Genomic DNA, 15,768 nt, shown 5'->3' on the forward strand with positions numbered 1-15,768 from the left:
CAGAAACATTCTATGGCAGTAGAGAAACAAATTCAACACTTCTAACTTCTTCAGGACTGAGATAACCGCAAGCCACACTCAGACTTTGGCATGGTAGGTTGTCAAATTAGAACTTCCATTGGCTAACCCAAGCCTGGTTTTAGCGTATATAGTCTAAATAAATAAAGATGTTGGAAATGCCTTGTTATAATCAAGAACAATGCTGCACAATAACTTTCAATTCATGTCAAAAATTAAATATTAGTACTTATATGGCATCTCATACTGAGTAGAAAAGACTACTCATAGCTCTGAAAGACCAACCCAGGGCTGGGGCCCTTCCTAGCTACGTGAGGACTAAGGAGACCAAAATATAAGCACACCTGTATAACAGGTACAACACCCCATGTTGAGGGAAAGGAATAAAAATATTTAGGGAGATGATTTTAAAGATAGTGTAGAAAAGGTACTAATTACCAAAGTTTTGATACATATTTCCATTGAGGGAAATGTCAACATCCATGGAAAGCTCTAATGGCATGTCTCTTTGCTGGAGAAGCTAGTATGAACTGCAATAATTATAATGGATCTGTGGTGGTAATATAAATATTTTGGGTGGTTATGTGATCATGGCTTTCCTTAGAATTAAATAGATTAGCATTTCACTAAATTTGTATCTCTGTTTAAAAATCTAACAATCAATCAATCAATTAATCAATCCATTCAGGACTAGTAACCAAAGGTTATGATGGAGCAAAAGGATAGAGAATAGTGATTTCCTCCTCAGTCGTTTCAGTCATAGAAATGCAAAGCATGAGGAATCAAATACGTTAGGTTACATTATTCTGTCAATATATTTGCTGTTCCTCTCTAATTGGCCCCATGCTTTCATGGGCTCTGTCATCTGTCTCTCCCTGTGGGAAGACTATAGAGGCTTTCCAGTGACGTATTAAGAGAAGTGATGTTTTCTATTTCTAAGCAAAGGGTTTAAAAGACATTATCATTATGGCTCTTTTCTCCTGGCCTTAAAAATGGCATGTCCTCAAAATGGGTTGTTTCTTTAACTTGCATCTCAAAATGAAGAAAACAGATGAAGCAGAGATACAGCCAACATGTAATATGAGAAAAATAAAATAAATTTTAGCTATGAATATTGCTTAGCTTTTGGATTTGTATGTTAATGAAGCATAACCTAGCAAAGTTTGATGGATTCAGAAAGAATTTCAAGTATATTTGAGAAAGAAATATGCAGTAGCAACTCAGACAATATTGATGGGTATATTTATTATAGCCTTATCTAAAAGGATCTCTGGCAATGCCATTTCAGTATATACTAAAGAAAGAAAAACTCAAAATTTTCTGCAATTCTTACATACTAGCTGTAAATCATCATTAATTTCCAGAATCCTACAATATCATTGCAGCCCAATAATTAAAAAAGGAGACATTGCACTCTGATGACATTTTGATCTTAATAACATTTTGATCTCAGTCACATTAATGTTTACCCCAAGAGAAGCCAAAGCCCATTCTGATTAGTTCCCCAATTTCTGAGTATAAAATTAGAATATGCTGGGTCAGAAACTATCAAGATCTGTTCACTTTCTCTCTGCTTCAGTCCAGAAGTCAGGGAAGTTAGGAAGATAAGCCATTGAAGAAGTGACTGAGTTCCCAGATGAAGAGTGAGCAGGCGTTTTGAAGTAAGAAGTTTGGGGAGCATCGCATCTCCCAAATAGACTATGGGCAAGAAAAGTAAAAGGAGGTATACAATCTGGAGGGAATCACTCATTAAGCAATTTGGAACAGCAATTGGTAAAGCAGTAACTTCTAAAGAATGAAACAAGGCTAGCGCTACTTGGAAAAGGGAAAGAAAATGGTTTTATGAAATGGGAGAAGGACCTGTGGCTTAGCATTAACACTATGGCTTTATGCTAACAGCTGTAAGTATGACTGAATATATTTCAGCATTGTGATGAGACTTCCACTTTGTGGCTGCCATTTTGGTTTGGGTACTCAGAATGAGTCAGCAGGAGGCAAAAAAAAGGAAATGGTTAGACATATTTCTCTTCCCAGATACTTCCAAATCCAATTCCTAGACAGTTGCAGTAGCATACTTTAGAACGATATGGGGTAGGGAAAAGTGGGCAGAGATATATAAAAAGATATTAAGGATGAAAATAAGAGAAACTTGTATGTAGATTGATTAAGAAAGGTAAGGGGAAAGGAGGTAAAAACTAAAATTTGGATTTCTGGATGGAAAACTTTTGGGATCATTATCCTATGTGTGTGCTCACACACACACACACACCCTTCTGTTTGTTTTTTCTAAAGATTTCCATTTTGTTATCCTACAAACAACCTTATTTTTTCCATATTTTACAAATCATTCTTATATTTTTCTGAAATTAATTTTCTAACTCCATCATTTTTTCTCAATATTAAACATTGAATGTTAAGTACAAATAAAAAAATCCTAAGGATACAAATTAGTGAATTTTCACAAAAAGAACACACGCATGTAACCAGCACCCAAATCAAGAAACAGAACATTAACTGAAATCCAGAAGCCCCTGAGGTCACATTTCATTCACAACCCACTGCATCAAGGGTAACTACTATTCTGACTTCCAACAGCCTAGATTAGTCTTGCTTTTTTTTTTTCAAATTTACATATATGGCAAAACAAAACAAAACAGTGTGCTGAGCTTTAATTTTGTTTCTGTTGTTTGTTTTATATTGTTTGCAGCATTTAAATTTAATATAGTTAAGTCAAATAATTCCATCCTACAGCATTTTGGCTCATGCTGTTGTAGGCATACAGCTGATTATTTCCTTGAAGATAGGAACTGAAAAAAGCAGAGTGAGTAGAATATAAAGAAAATTAAAGGCATGTGCTAAATGCAAAATTGTACAGGTGTAAGGAAGAGAAGTTTCAAAGTAGGTTATATGTGTTTTCAAAATGTTTGAATATTCAATTGCTGGTTTTTGCATTAAAATTCTAATTATTTTTAGTAAGACTGTCACTATATAATGACAGTTCATGGTGATATTCACTTTAGTTTTAATTATTACTACAAAGAATTTATTATAATATCAAAGAAGAACTTTAATATTTATTGCTTTGCCAATAGCTGTTCTAAATTCTTTAATGAGTGATTTCCTCAAGATTGGATAACTAGGTGTTCAGATTAGAATTCTAGCATGAAAGGATGGTTTCAAACTCTTAATGCAAGAATCTGAAATCCTCTTAAAATACTTGATAAAGAACCTGTGAAAGTACTATCTTTAAAAGTTCAGAACTGAGTGGATTTTTATACTCTATTCTTGAAGGTTAGAGGGAAAAGTATCTTTAAACTATTTTAGCTAATCCAAACTCCTGAATACTTTTAATTGAAACTTAAACCCATTTCTAATATTTGTTATGCTAGTTAATAAGACAGTCTAATCAATATAAAACTTTTTATCCAGTATGCTAATTAGAAAAGCGCTGATGGTTGAATGAAATATGGCTAACAGAAGGATATTTAATAGCTCAATCTACAACACAGCTTTTTCTCTTATACAGCTAGCTGACTGCCCTCAAACTGTACTTGCTTGATAGAATTTGTTATCTCATCACACTTAGAATTAAACTTAATGTAACTGGCATATGCATAATAAGCCTTTCACATTGATTATACCCAACTACATGAAATATGTTGTCTTTAAAGAAAAAAGGACCATTATCAATGAGAATAAAATATATTTAAGATTGTCATTAAAATGTAGAGTATTATTTTAATATAATTTTATTTAAAGAAAAAATTCACTCCAGTTTTGCAAGCCTGAAGCTCCAATAAAACACAGGAAACATTGTATTTATAAACTATTTTAAGAAATTAAAATTATTCCTTAGCTGTCATACCCAGTAGTAGAATTTCATAGAGCCAATACACATTAGAGAAGTGAGATTTAATTAGAGCTGTTTTGAACTGCAAAAAGCTCATCATTTGCAAGGAGAAATTTGATGGAGAGAATATGTTATTATTAAATTTTAGATTATGAGTGTATATTGATTTTGAAATGTAGCTTTTGGCAATTTTAACAGAGCCCATCAAACTTTAAAACAATATTTTGAGAAAATATTACTTTGGAGGGTTAATGGCAATATCTATAATGTTCACTCATCCTTGGTTTCAGTAGAAGTACCATTCAGTAATTTCAAGAAGTGAAAATGATATATCTCCATCACTTTTTTCAGCTGAAGCTCATTGCTTTTGAACGTCCCTGCCAAGAAGCATTGTTATAGCAATGCATCTAAATGTTACCTGCCTGAGGCCAGTGATGGGTAAGAGTCACACCTTAGGAGATAATGTGACATGCAGTTCCCCAAAATAAAGAAAAACAATCTTTTAAAAGTAAAAAGGATAATGCTTTCAAAGTAAAAAGATATGATCCATGGTGAAAATGTCTGCCTCAAGCACTGTCATGGTATGGCTGTATTCCTTAGGCCTTTTGGGTCTGTAGACAACCTTATTCTGTCTTATACTGTTTCCAAATCTAAGATATTATTCCTGGGAGCCTTATTCTCTTCATATCTTATGTCATAAACTTGACCATTACCTAACATATAGGTTTTACATCATCCCTCCCCTGCCCATTGCCTACTGCTGTGGTCTAGGCTAAGCCAGCTGCTTGCTATCCCACAAGAAAACTAACCTCTTTCCTACTTTGGTGCTTTTGCACATGCTTCTATGGCTTCTTGAAGGTACTTTTTTTCTCTACTCACATGCGACTGAAACCTTCTTATTCTCCACTGTTCAGTTTAAGTATCACATTCCTAGTGAGGCAATTAGTTAACCATGTATTTCAGTGGGTTCCCTGGCTGCCAAAATGTGAAGGCCCCTTATAGTCTGCTGTTCTCTATCATAACAGCCTGTTTCCATCAGTGTGTATATACATATTTCTATCACAAATTGTGCTTTTATACCTATAGATATAGATGGACATAGGTGTAGATAAACAAAAATTTGCCTACTTGTTTACAGCCTGTGCCCTAATTTTCCTTGATTTCTATACTCTTTATTGTTCAGTGTTTTAGTGCATCAATAGTAAATGTGAAGCTTGCCACACAGAATGCAAATAATATTTTGGTTATGCTTATTATGGTTATCCTTAAATTCTATCCATTCTAAAAAACTGTACTACTTTCATAGGCTTAAAAGTTAAACATTTCCAAAGACTAACCATTAGTTATTAGAAAATACATACTCTGGGGAAAAAAAAAACAACTAAATATAAACAGTTCCTAAACAGCTATGTAAATCGTCATTACTCCTACTAAGATTATCTTTATAGCATTATTCCCACTGCTTACTCCATTACTCCAACCTTGTTTACTTGCTATTCCTTGAATAAGGATAACATCCTCCAGTGTTTGCTCAAATATTGCATTCCCTTTGCCGACGATATCACCATTTCTTCCCACAGGTTATTTATTCTTTTCCTATTTGCCACTACTTTCATTATTTTTCCATCTCAGAAGGAAGTATTTTTCGTTCTCATATCTCTGCATTACACACCTCTCTTTTAGTCTTAATTTCAGTTGGAAGATTTAGCAATGACTCATGGGAAAAAAATGCCTAGAAATTATCCTTAAGGATTAATCTCTGAACATGAGCACACATGTTCGATTAAATTTTCCAATTTTTGCCTACAAATCTATCTACATTTCATTCTTTTCACTGTTTTCTATTACCAGTTCCCACATTCGTGTTGTATTGCAATTCAACAGTGCTACCACAACAATGTACAAAAGGTTTTCCTTTATCCTCTCATCTTGGCCTCCTCAAAGTATCTCACAAAAGATGCCAGGTTGAACATCTAAAATACTAATGTGACAGCATCACCCCTTGAGACAAAACACCTCAGGTTTTTTTGTCAAGGTTCTTCAGGGTTGAATATGGTCTCTTTGATCTGGCAGATGTAACCTCTGAGATCTGCTTCTGTAAGAATATTCTCCTTTCTTAACCCTTCATTCCATTGCTCCACTTTCATACTTCAGAATTCTGAACTGCTTGAAATTCTCTACAACAGCATTCCTTATGCTGTTTCTACAATTTGGGAGCCCTTCTCCCACTCTCTTCCCTTCCTTCACTCTCTAATTTTATACCATTTCAGAGGATATGTCCTAACTTAACCTCATTCACCACAAGCTCTCCTGGTAGGTAGTTCTTCATACACTCCAATACCACCTTGTTATTGTGTATATAGGTATTGACAGTGTGTGCATTTTAGAAATTCTACATAAATTGCATTGCAACCACACATTTTTATTCTACAGTTACACAACCCAGGGCAAGATAAACCTCTATTCTTCAATTTCATTTTCTGATATATGAGAATGAGAATTGAACCTAAATTAGAGGACTGTTGTAAAAATAAAGCAAACCATGACTGACAGGGAAATCATCCATGCTTATATTGTTGTGATTATTATTTGTGCCATAAATATCTGTCTCTGTGTCCATCTCTCTCTCCTTGAAGGTAGAATCCATGGCTTGTTTATTTTGGTGTCAGAACAGCACAGAATAATGGTAAGCATGTATACTTATTCAAAACTTTGTTTAGTTAAAGAAAGAGAGAATGAACAAATTGATTATTTGAAAATTGAAAACTTCCAACTAGTATGGCAGGTTTTACTTATACATATGTGCTCTTTAGTGTTTTGCATGCATTATATCAATTAACATGTTTAAAACATGTAATATTATCTAAATTCTAGGTGTCAACACTCATTTTAGTACCAACTTCTGGAGACAGTGCCACAATTCAAAAACATTTTTTTTTTAAATGGGGAATGACAGGCAGGGAAACCTGTAAACAATGCTTAGAAGCCAGCTTTGGCATTGACTGTGGCTCATTTCTATTCTACTCTAGATGTTAGCTATTTTTCTGTGATGCAAGCTCTGTGATCCAGAATAAATTTATTTTTCAAACTTTGAATACTGAAAGATAACATTGAGGTGATGAGGAGGAGGTGGAGTAGTGAAACTAAGAGATTACATTGCATTTGTTATTTACTCATGAAAATGGATGATTTCTTATTTGCATACGGTTTTGCTGAGATCTGCAAATGGGAAAGTAGTGGTGACTGTTTGACAAATTGGCCAATCTAGAGTATTTTTTAAAACTCAGATGTATAGTCTAATAATCTTACACTTGTTATAGCATGGAATTTTTCAATATGTAATTATGTGTGTGAATGAGAGAATTGGCTATAGAGGAAAGAAAATGGGAGGGGCATTAACTGTAGAACCACATAATTTAATGATGTATACAAGCCAGCAAAACAAAACGTTTCCAGAAAACAAACAAAAATCATCAATATTGATCATGTTTACTTAAGAAGCTCTTCATTTGAAATACTAATATTTCTTGATAATTATGTACTCAACAACCTTAAAAATGCAGTTGATTTGTTTGCTTAATGCTTCCGAAGTCTAAACTGGAAATAATTATTTACTAAGTAAATTAAAGATCTACCTTGTTTTGTTTATTGACATTACATATTGTAATATTCAGCAAGTATACAATTGGTACAACTCCAGAATGTCCTTTCCTATTTAGGTATAATTTTTATATTAATTTAAATTGGTATATATATATATTTATTCACACACATATGTATATGTATGTATAAAATATAATACCTTGAATCAAATTCTGTAAAACCCAACTAAATTTTTTTTAGTCTAAGTTCATTTATAAATGGCATATTATTCTAAGTAAGAAAGGAAAAGGTTCTTGTTTCTCACACTCAAAATGCAGTCATACCATTGGAAAATTGTAAGTAAGGAGAATTCAGATAACCATTTTGTTTTGTTTTATTTTATTTTGTAGAATATGGCAGAAGGAAAAAAAGGAAGTCAGTTCAGGGTATTTGGAAATTTGTCACAATATTTGTGAACCAAAGGATCTCTGCCTGACCAGCAGGAATGTGAAAATAAGAGGAAGAATTAATGATTAAAAGAATGCCATGAGAATGGTTGGTTGGTTCAAAGAGTATAGTTGAGGAGACGGTTTAATTACTAATTTTTTAAATAATATTTCTAGTGTCAGCAAGATGGGGGCACACTCATAGGAATCTGTATTTATAGTGAACAGAGAAAATATCATTAGTGGTGTGCAGTTCAAGAAACAGCTTGGGTGGAGTTATCAATGTCCATTCATATGGATATACCCATGTAACTGCCTGGAAATAATGGTATGATTTTGGATATAGAAAAAAATCTGTAAATCAATTGCTATTATTGTCCAAGATTGATAGAGATAAGAGTTTGGTATATTAAAAAAAAAAAAAAAAAAAAAACATGAGGGAGAAAATCAGAGCATTCTATGGCCTGTAATTTAAAGCAGTGGTGTTTTGATTGTGCTGTTTTTCTCACTGTATGTTTGTATAATTGTATAATTAGAAAGAGAAAGAATGTTATGGGAATAATATTAAGAAGCAAGAAGGAGCACTACACTAACTTCAAACTCAAGGCCTGTAAGAACTACAAAGCAACTATAAAACAAAAAATGAAAACTTTAACTGGGATTTACAGGGGCAATATTGTCCTCTGGGTAGAATCATTTTTCAATTAAGATAAGTGGGTAGAGAGAGAGTTTGAGGAAAGTTTTTATTATTTTTAGGCCAAATTTCCATAAGTCAAAATGGGAGTCTTATGGAAAAGAGAAGTAAGAATGGAGTGAGCTGAAGAGAATGACTAAAAAGAGAGAGAACATAATATATGCAGTTATTGTGATGTTTAATAAAAGAGCAGAATGTTAAGCCTATCAGTGGAATCATGAAGACTTCATCAAGATGCTTGGTAGAGGAAGGTGATTTTGGTATCCAAGCAGTGCTGCACCATTGATTTTTGAGGAATAGTATGGCATAGAATAAAAACAAGGTATTTTAGTGGTCTTCAGTCATTTGCATGGAAAGGTGTATATTTTCCCATCTTCAGTTTCACTCCTTGGTTATATTGATTTACTCTGTTTCTAACTTCTACAGTTTTATTTATTGTATGACTTTGGGGCAGTAAATGCAAGCAAGCATTTGGGGACATGAAAAATATGACTTCAACAAAATTGTACTCTGACTAGAAATAAAAACTAGTTAATAATTTTGGTATTATGCATTATAAATGTCAAGTATTAACTTATCCAAGCTTTTATATTCTCTTATTTTGAACACAACACTAGTATCTCTCATGTCCCCAAGTGACAGACTGTCACAAGAGAACCAGAGAAGGCATCTAAAATTCTGACTTTCGATTTCAAAAGCAGTAGTAGAGTTATGACTTTTCTGCAGGCAGGTGCTGGTTGGGGGGAGTGGGGGGATGATTATAGACTTCAGAAGGACCAAATTCATGGCCCAAAGCACATAAGATATTATGTGCTAGACTAGAAGAATGGAAGGAAAAAGCAAGAGACCAATGAAATACTCTGAGAAAGAACCCTCACTTTTACCAGGGAGTTAAGGTTCTGTGGGGAAAAGACAACTGCGCTGTAAAGAAATTAGAATGGTTCCATATTTTTCCACCTCACCAACATGGTCCAGCATCAATAGAGCTGTACAATGAGACAGCTGACCCAGATCTTTATACTCAACAGAATGTCAAGGGACAGATGAATTACCATAGTATCCCTTTATCCAGAGAGGATATGTTTCAAGACCCTCAGTGGATGCCTGAAACTGCAGATTGTACCGAACCCTATACAGTGTATGTTTTTTCTGTACGTATGTACTTATGATAAAGTTTAATTTAGAAATTAGGCACAGTAAGATAACAATAACTAATAACAAAATAGAACAATTATGACAATATACTGTTACAAAGTTATGTGAATGTGCTCTCTCTCTCTTTCAAAATATTGCACAAATTTAATGCTTTTCCATCTTAACTAAGCACTATCACGCATTGTGGCTGTAACTTTTGCAATCTGATGTTTGACAGCAAAACTAGCACACATTTCTTTTTCCTTCTTTGTAATTTCCTATATAGAAGATTTGTTCTTACCTTAGGTCTTAGCAACATCACCATATGATTTTTTCTTTATTAAGTGGAGAACTTTCACCTTTCACTAAAAGGAAAAACATTATGACTTCTCTTTGGCATATATGAATTGCCAGCATAACTACTCTTGCACTTGGGGGCCATTAAATAAAATAAGGGTTACTTGAACACAAGCACTGCAATATCGAGATTGTTGATCCTATGACTAAGGCAGCTTACTAAGTGATGAATGGACAGTATGTGCTAGAAAAAGGAATCACTCACTTCCCGGGTGGGAAGGAGCAGACAGTGTGAGACTTCATCCAGCTACTTAGAACAGGCATAATTTAAAACTTATGAATTATTTATTTCTCGAATTTTCCACTTACATTTTAAGACTGCAGTTGACTGAGGTAACTAAAACCTCAGAAAGTGAAATTGCAGATCAGGGGAGCCTGCTGTATCTTAAATTTTGAGTGAAAAAATCACGTGCTCTTAATCTCACTGCATCATAAGGACAGGTTATACAGTTGACCCTTGAACAACGTGGGCTTGAACTGCTTAAGTCCACTTTTACCTGTTTGTTTTTCTTTTTATCCAATAGTAAATACTACAGTACTACATGATTCTCAGTTGATTGAATCTGTGGGCACAGAACCATGGATACTGAGGGCCCACTGTGAGTTGTACTTGGATTCTGACTGTGCGGAGGGGTTGCGCCCCTAACCCCTGTATTGCTCAAGGGTCAACTGCATAAAAGCAGTGAGATGTGGATACATACAGATAACATAGCACATGACAACACATGAAAAACAAACAAATTTGAGACTCACATAAGATATCAGTGTACAGAATAGTAGAATAGATAATTTCTTCTTAATGCCTTGAAATCGCACAACCAACTTCAAACTTAGAGGCTCTTCTAGCCTGTGCTTGCATGTGAGAGAAAGACTATCCAATTTCTTTCAACACAACCCCCAACATATTCTAAACATAATTCAATGCTATTTCCTAAACTGAAGCATTGGATACTTATTCCTTGGTTTTTACTATCACACCTTTTTAGTAGCTTCTCTAAGAACTGTCCTAAAATTCAAAGTTTATCATGCCAGTGCCTTAAATTTGTTAATAATTCACCAGAGTAGGATATTTTGCTCCTTGGCCTAGAACACAGCACTTGTTAGAATCAGACCTACTCTGACCTCTCTGGCCTCCTTTGCCCCAGATTTTATCCCATGGTCACCTTGCACATTCTACTTAGAAGTAAACTTTAGCACTATGTCCACTGGGGACTTGGTATTCAAACTCTCTATTCGAATAGAGAGTGTACTCATCTAGCATACACTTAACCTCACTGTAGTATGGTTATTTCTGTTTGTTGTTGCTTTCTCATTGTTATATAAGCTACTAGAAAACAAAAATTGTCTTTCATCTTTACATCATATATATCTAGAATAGAGCCAGATTCATGTTTACTAAAAACAAAAACAAAAACATCTGTCAGATGTTTGAATGTCAGCATAGGTCCACAGATTCAATGCTGATAAACTTCATGGAATTCTACTACATGAGGGACTAGAAAGAATCCTAATCCTGGTCTGTGCAACAAATTACACCAGTCAATTGTTTAAAAACTACAATGTTTTAGATAAAGGACACATTATATTTGCTTTATTTTCCTATGTGACAGAATTTTCATTAAAATACAGTTTTCAATTTTTGATTATGAATACAATGTAACAATATTTATATCATATTTGAAAGAAAAATTGTTGAGCCTTAGAATCAATTGAGCTTTATTAAAAACTAACTCTTAGCTATGTTACAGCTTCCCTTTACATGCCTTAATAAAAGTAATACTGTTTCATGTTACACACTGCACACTTGAAACAGCACTTGTACAAAAGTATGTCTCTCTTGAGGGTTATAAATGCCACTGGGGCAAGGCACATATCCAACTTTTAGTGTGATGCAAGAGACATGTTATACCTTAACTGTTTGTTTTTGCATTACTAAATAGCAATTATATTGAGGTCACAGGGATAATCCAAAATTTACTTGCAATACAGAATCAACTTCTGAATAGTTTATAATCTAAAGCAAGCGGTGAAAATATACACAAACATTACCGATTCCAAGTTGGTATAAAGACCAGTGTTCTACTAAGGATAGAAAAATAATAATTTCAGAGCACAGAAATAAAACAAGTTATTTCTTCCTGAATTATACTTAACTGGGGCATTTTAGTGAATTCAAAGAGCAGAATTTCAACACACAAAATATACAAAGATTTTCCAAGGTAAAAGTATTATAACAGGTGAAGATCAACCACATCCTCTAAACTTTACATTGGGTTTAGCATTTAAACATGAGATAAATGGGAATTGAAATGGTTGGAGACACATCTTGAAAGTAAAGTTCATATAAGATTTTAAGGTATAATGAACAGTAAGCTAAACAATACTACCTGTTTCCTTCATTTGTTGAAAATCAAAACTTGGTTTGTTGGTTTTTTTTCTTTTTTAATTGAGTGGGTGTTGGGTGGCCATAGAAACACTGATCTGAGCTATACACTTGGGTGACAAAAAGCAGCTAAATGTTACTTTATCTATTTTGTTTTCAAAATTCTTTATTTTTATATTTTTATGTTTTTATCTTGTTTTAATTTTCTATCATGTGACATTCAAATATAAAGGATACAAAATTAACATGTACAGTACTAAGAAAATGGTAGATATCCAATGATAAATGTTGGAATGCTTCAATATTAAAATTTTAGTTGAATTTCTACCTTTGCTTTTGGATAATACAGTTTAAGAAACACATTCAGAATTTTGTTTATAAGACAGTAACATTACTGTAGTGTATTTATGTAATAATTTTAAATATTTAAAAAAAAATCTCTCACAAGTATAACTAATTATGATTCGTTTCTTCCCTAGAATTTTCCAGACTCTTTTTTTTTTTTTTCTCTCAAGATTCTTTGCCTTGTCTTTTTTATATTTTGGAGATGCCTGAGTCAGAGATGAAAAGAGCTAAATGAACAAATTGTCAGCTTTGATCAAAATTGGCATTTAAGATGTTCTGCAGTGCCTTGTGTGCCAGTTATTGACACTCTGCTTGTTCCCAAGATTCGTATGTGAGTTTATAACTGGTAATAAACTCACTTAATGTGTACTTTAAATATGACTTTTAATTACACAGTGCAACATAAAATTTTGAACTCTCTGAAATAAACACTAGAGATTTATTTTCATCCAAGGGCAAGTGTTTCAGTTCCAAATCCAAGGTGCCCTAAGACACTGCATTGTGCTATTGAAAGTACATTTATACGGCACACTTGTTAACATGAGTAGGCCAGTTCCTATAAAGCAGAGTGTGTGTGTATTTTTAGAACAGTCCCATGAAAAAATAGCTGTTTATCATAATGTTGAAATTATGAGCATTATTAAAATATTATTTTTATTTAAAAATAATATTATGTAAAGTATAATATTTGTTATGAAATATATCACATATATAATCTCAAAAGAAGATGTATAAGTTTAAAATGTGTTTCTTTGTTCAGGAAATAGATTGTAGATTAATTGCAATTCAAGTCTTGGGATAACATCCATTCATTTTTCATGTATATTTGTCAAGGGAGGTTGGTCAATGATTTTCCTCATATCTTATTAAAGGATAATAGAGAGATGATCTAGACAATTTTCTGACTTGAGCTCATCTCACAGTTATTAATTGTTAGTATCACTGTGCATCTATAAACAGAGATTTCACTGTAGTAGTTTGTTTTATAAATTTAAAAATAAATACTATGAATATTTTAATAACACTTAATAGAGAAGGCCTTCAGGGATCTTAAGAAGTAATTATGCTAACAAACCTCTTAAAATTACAAAGTAGTTGAAACAAACATGAATATTTGAATTATAATATTTTAAACTCATGCTTAGTATAAAATCTTAAACTTTTATGAGTAAAAGTATTTCATTGTTTAGTAACATATTCCTTGTTTATTGCTAAAGAATAGTAAATATTTTAAATATGTATATTTGTGTGTGAGTGTGTGTGTGTGTATCACAGGTGGCTGAATGATAGAGCAATTCTCCCAATCCTTGAAACAGAAGAAATTCTTAAATACATTCATGAAATTGAATCATTTTGTTAGATTCAGTACTCATTTGTGCTGGAATGATTCAATAATTATCACCACATTTCAAGTTGCCATCATGTTTCACCTGGACCATCACAGAGGCCTCCTAATTTGTTTCCCTGCTTTTTTGTCTTTGCTCCTACAGGCTATTCTCTATGAGCAAGCAAAGAGTTCCTTTTTAAATGCAAATATGTTCATTCCAATTCCTTGCTGAAACCCTGTAATGTATTTACCCCCTTCTTAAGACCAAAGACCTTAAGTCTGTCCCCAACATCCAATGTGTTTTGGCCACTGGTTCTTTGTCTGACCTCATCATCTGTTAACTCTGGCTGCTGGATGCCCCAGACTTACTGGCCTCTGGCTTGTTCCCTGGTCTTACCAAGAATGCAGTTTTTTAAAGTGCTGACTCAACTCTTTTTCCTTGTATAAATATGCATAGAATCATTCTCTTACAAGTTAAAAAGATCAGCCCAAATACAACTTAAAAGACTTATCAACCTCCCTAAATCAAATTTTATCCTTATTTCACTCTGACCTTCTCACCCTACTTTATTTTCCTTCAAAGAAATTATCTCCTAGTGAGGTATTATATCTTTCTTTTGTTTGCTATTTACCTTCCATCTCTTTATCTTCAGTACAATGTGTCACAAATGGTCATTTTCTTTGTTAGTTTTATTTGTTGTTGTTGTTTTGTGATGTTGTGATTTTGTTTTACTTTGATTTTTGCTGCACTTTCTTCAAGAGTTAAAACAATTCTTGGCAATAAGTAGCATTTCAGTAAAAACAAACTGAACTAATGCATATTTTCTTGTGATTAAGCTAGATAATAAGTTCATGGGTATTAACCATTTTCTCTCTAGTTTTGTCCATACATTTGGGAAAAAATGCATTTTAAAAATGTATAAGGACACGGGGCTGGGGTGAGGGGCAAAGGTGAAGTTGGGACGAGGTGAGAGAGTAGCATAGACATATTTACACTACCAGCTGTGAAATAGATAGCTAGTGGGAAGTTGCTGTATAACTAAAGGAGATCAACTTCATGGGAGATGCCTTGGAAGGCCAGGATGGGGATGGTGGGGGAAAGTCGCGGGAGGGAGGGGATATGGGGATATGTGTGTAGATGCAGCTGATTCACTTTGGTGTACCTCAGAGACAGGTACAGGAGTGTAAAGCAAATATATTCCAATAAAGAGTTTAAAAAAATGTATAAGGACCACATCAACATAGAGTTGTAAGAAAATTAGAAAAAATACATTTAGGAAATATTTCAGAAAGAAATTTTAGGAAATTGCCACATCATAATGTCCAGTATTGATGAGTTACTAATACATACTTTTTAAGGTGCATACAGGCATGCATCTAACTAATAAGTATTTATTGCAATGTATAAATGGACTCAGAGATAGATGGATGAATAAAGAAGAAAAGGAGGAAAATGAAGAAAAACTTGATTTCGAACAGATGTGTTTTGTCTCTCTTTCATCCCATTGGTGAGGAGAGGATTTCTGTCCTAGGTTATGGGGATGTTGGTATACACAACATCCGACACTGGACAGATGAGATCGACAGCTGGTTATTAGTCACATATGCTCACAGCCAGGGGGAAGGAGGACA

This window comes from Hippopotamus amphibius, chromosome 15, assembly GCF_030028045.1.
Source record: "Hippopotamus amphibius kiboko isolate mHipAmp2 chromosome 15, mHipAmp2.hap2, whole genome shotgun sequence".
Taxonomy (NCBI): domain Eukaryota; kingdom Metazoa; phylum Chordata; class Mammalia; order Artiodactyla; family Hippopotamidae; genus Hippopotamus; species Hippopotamus amphibius.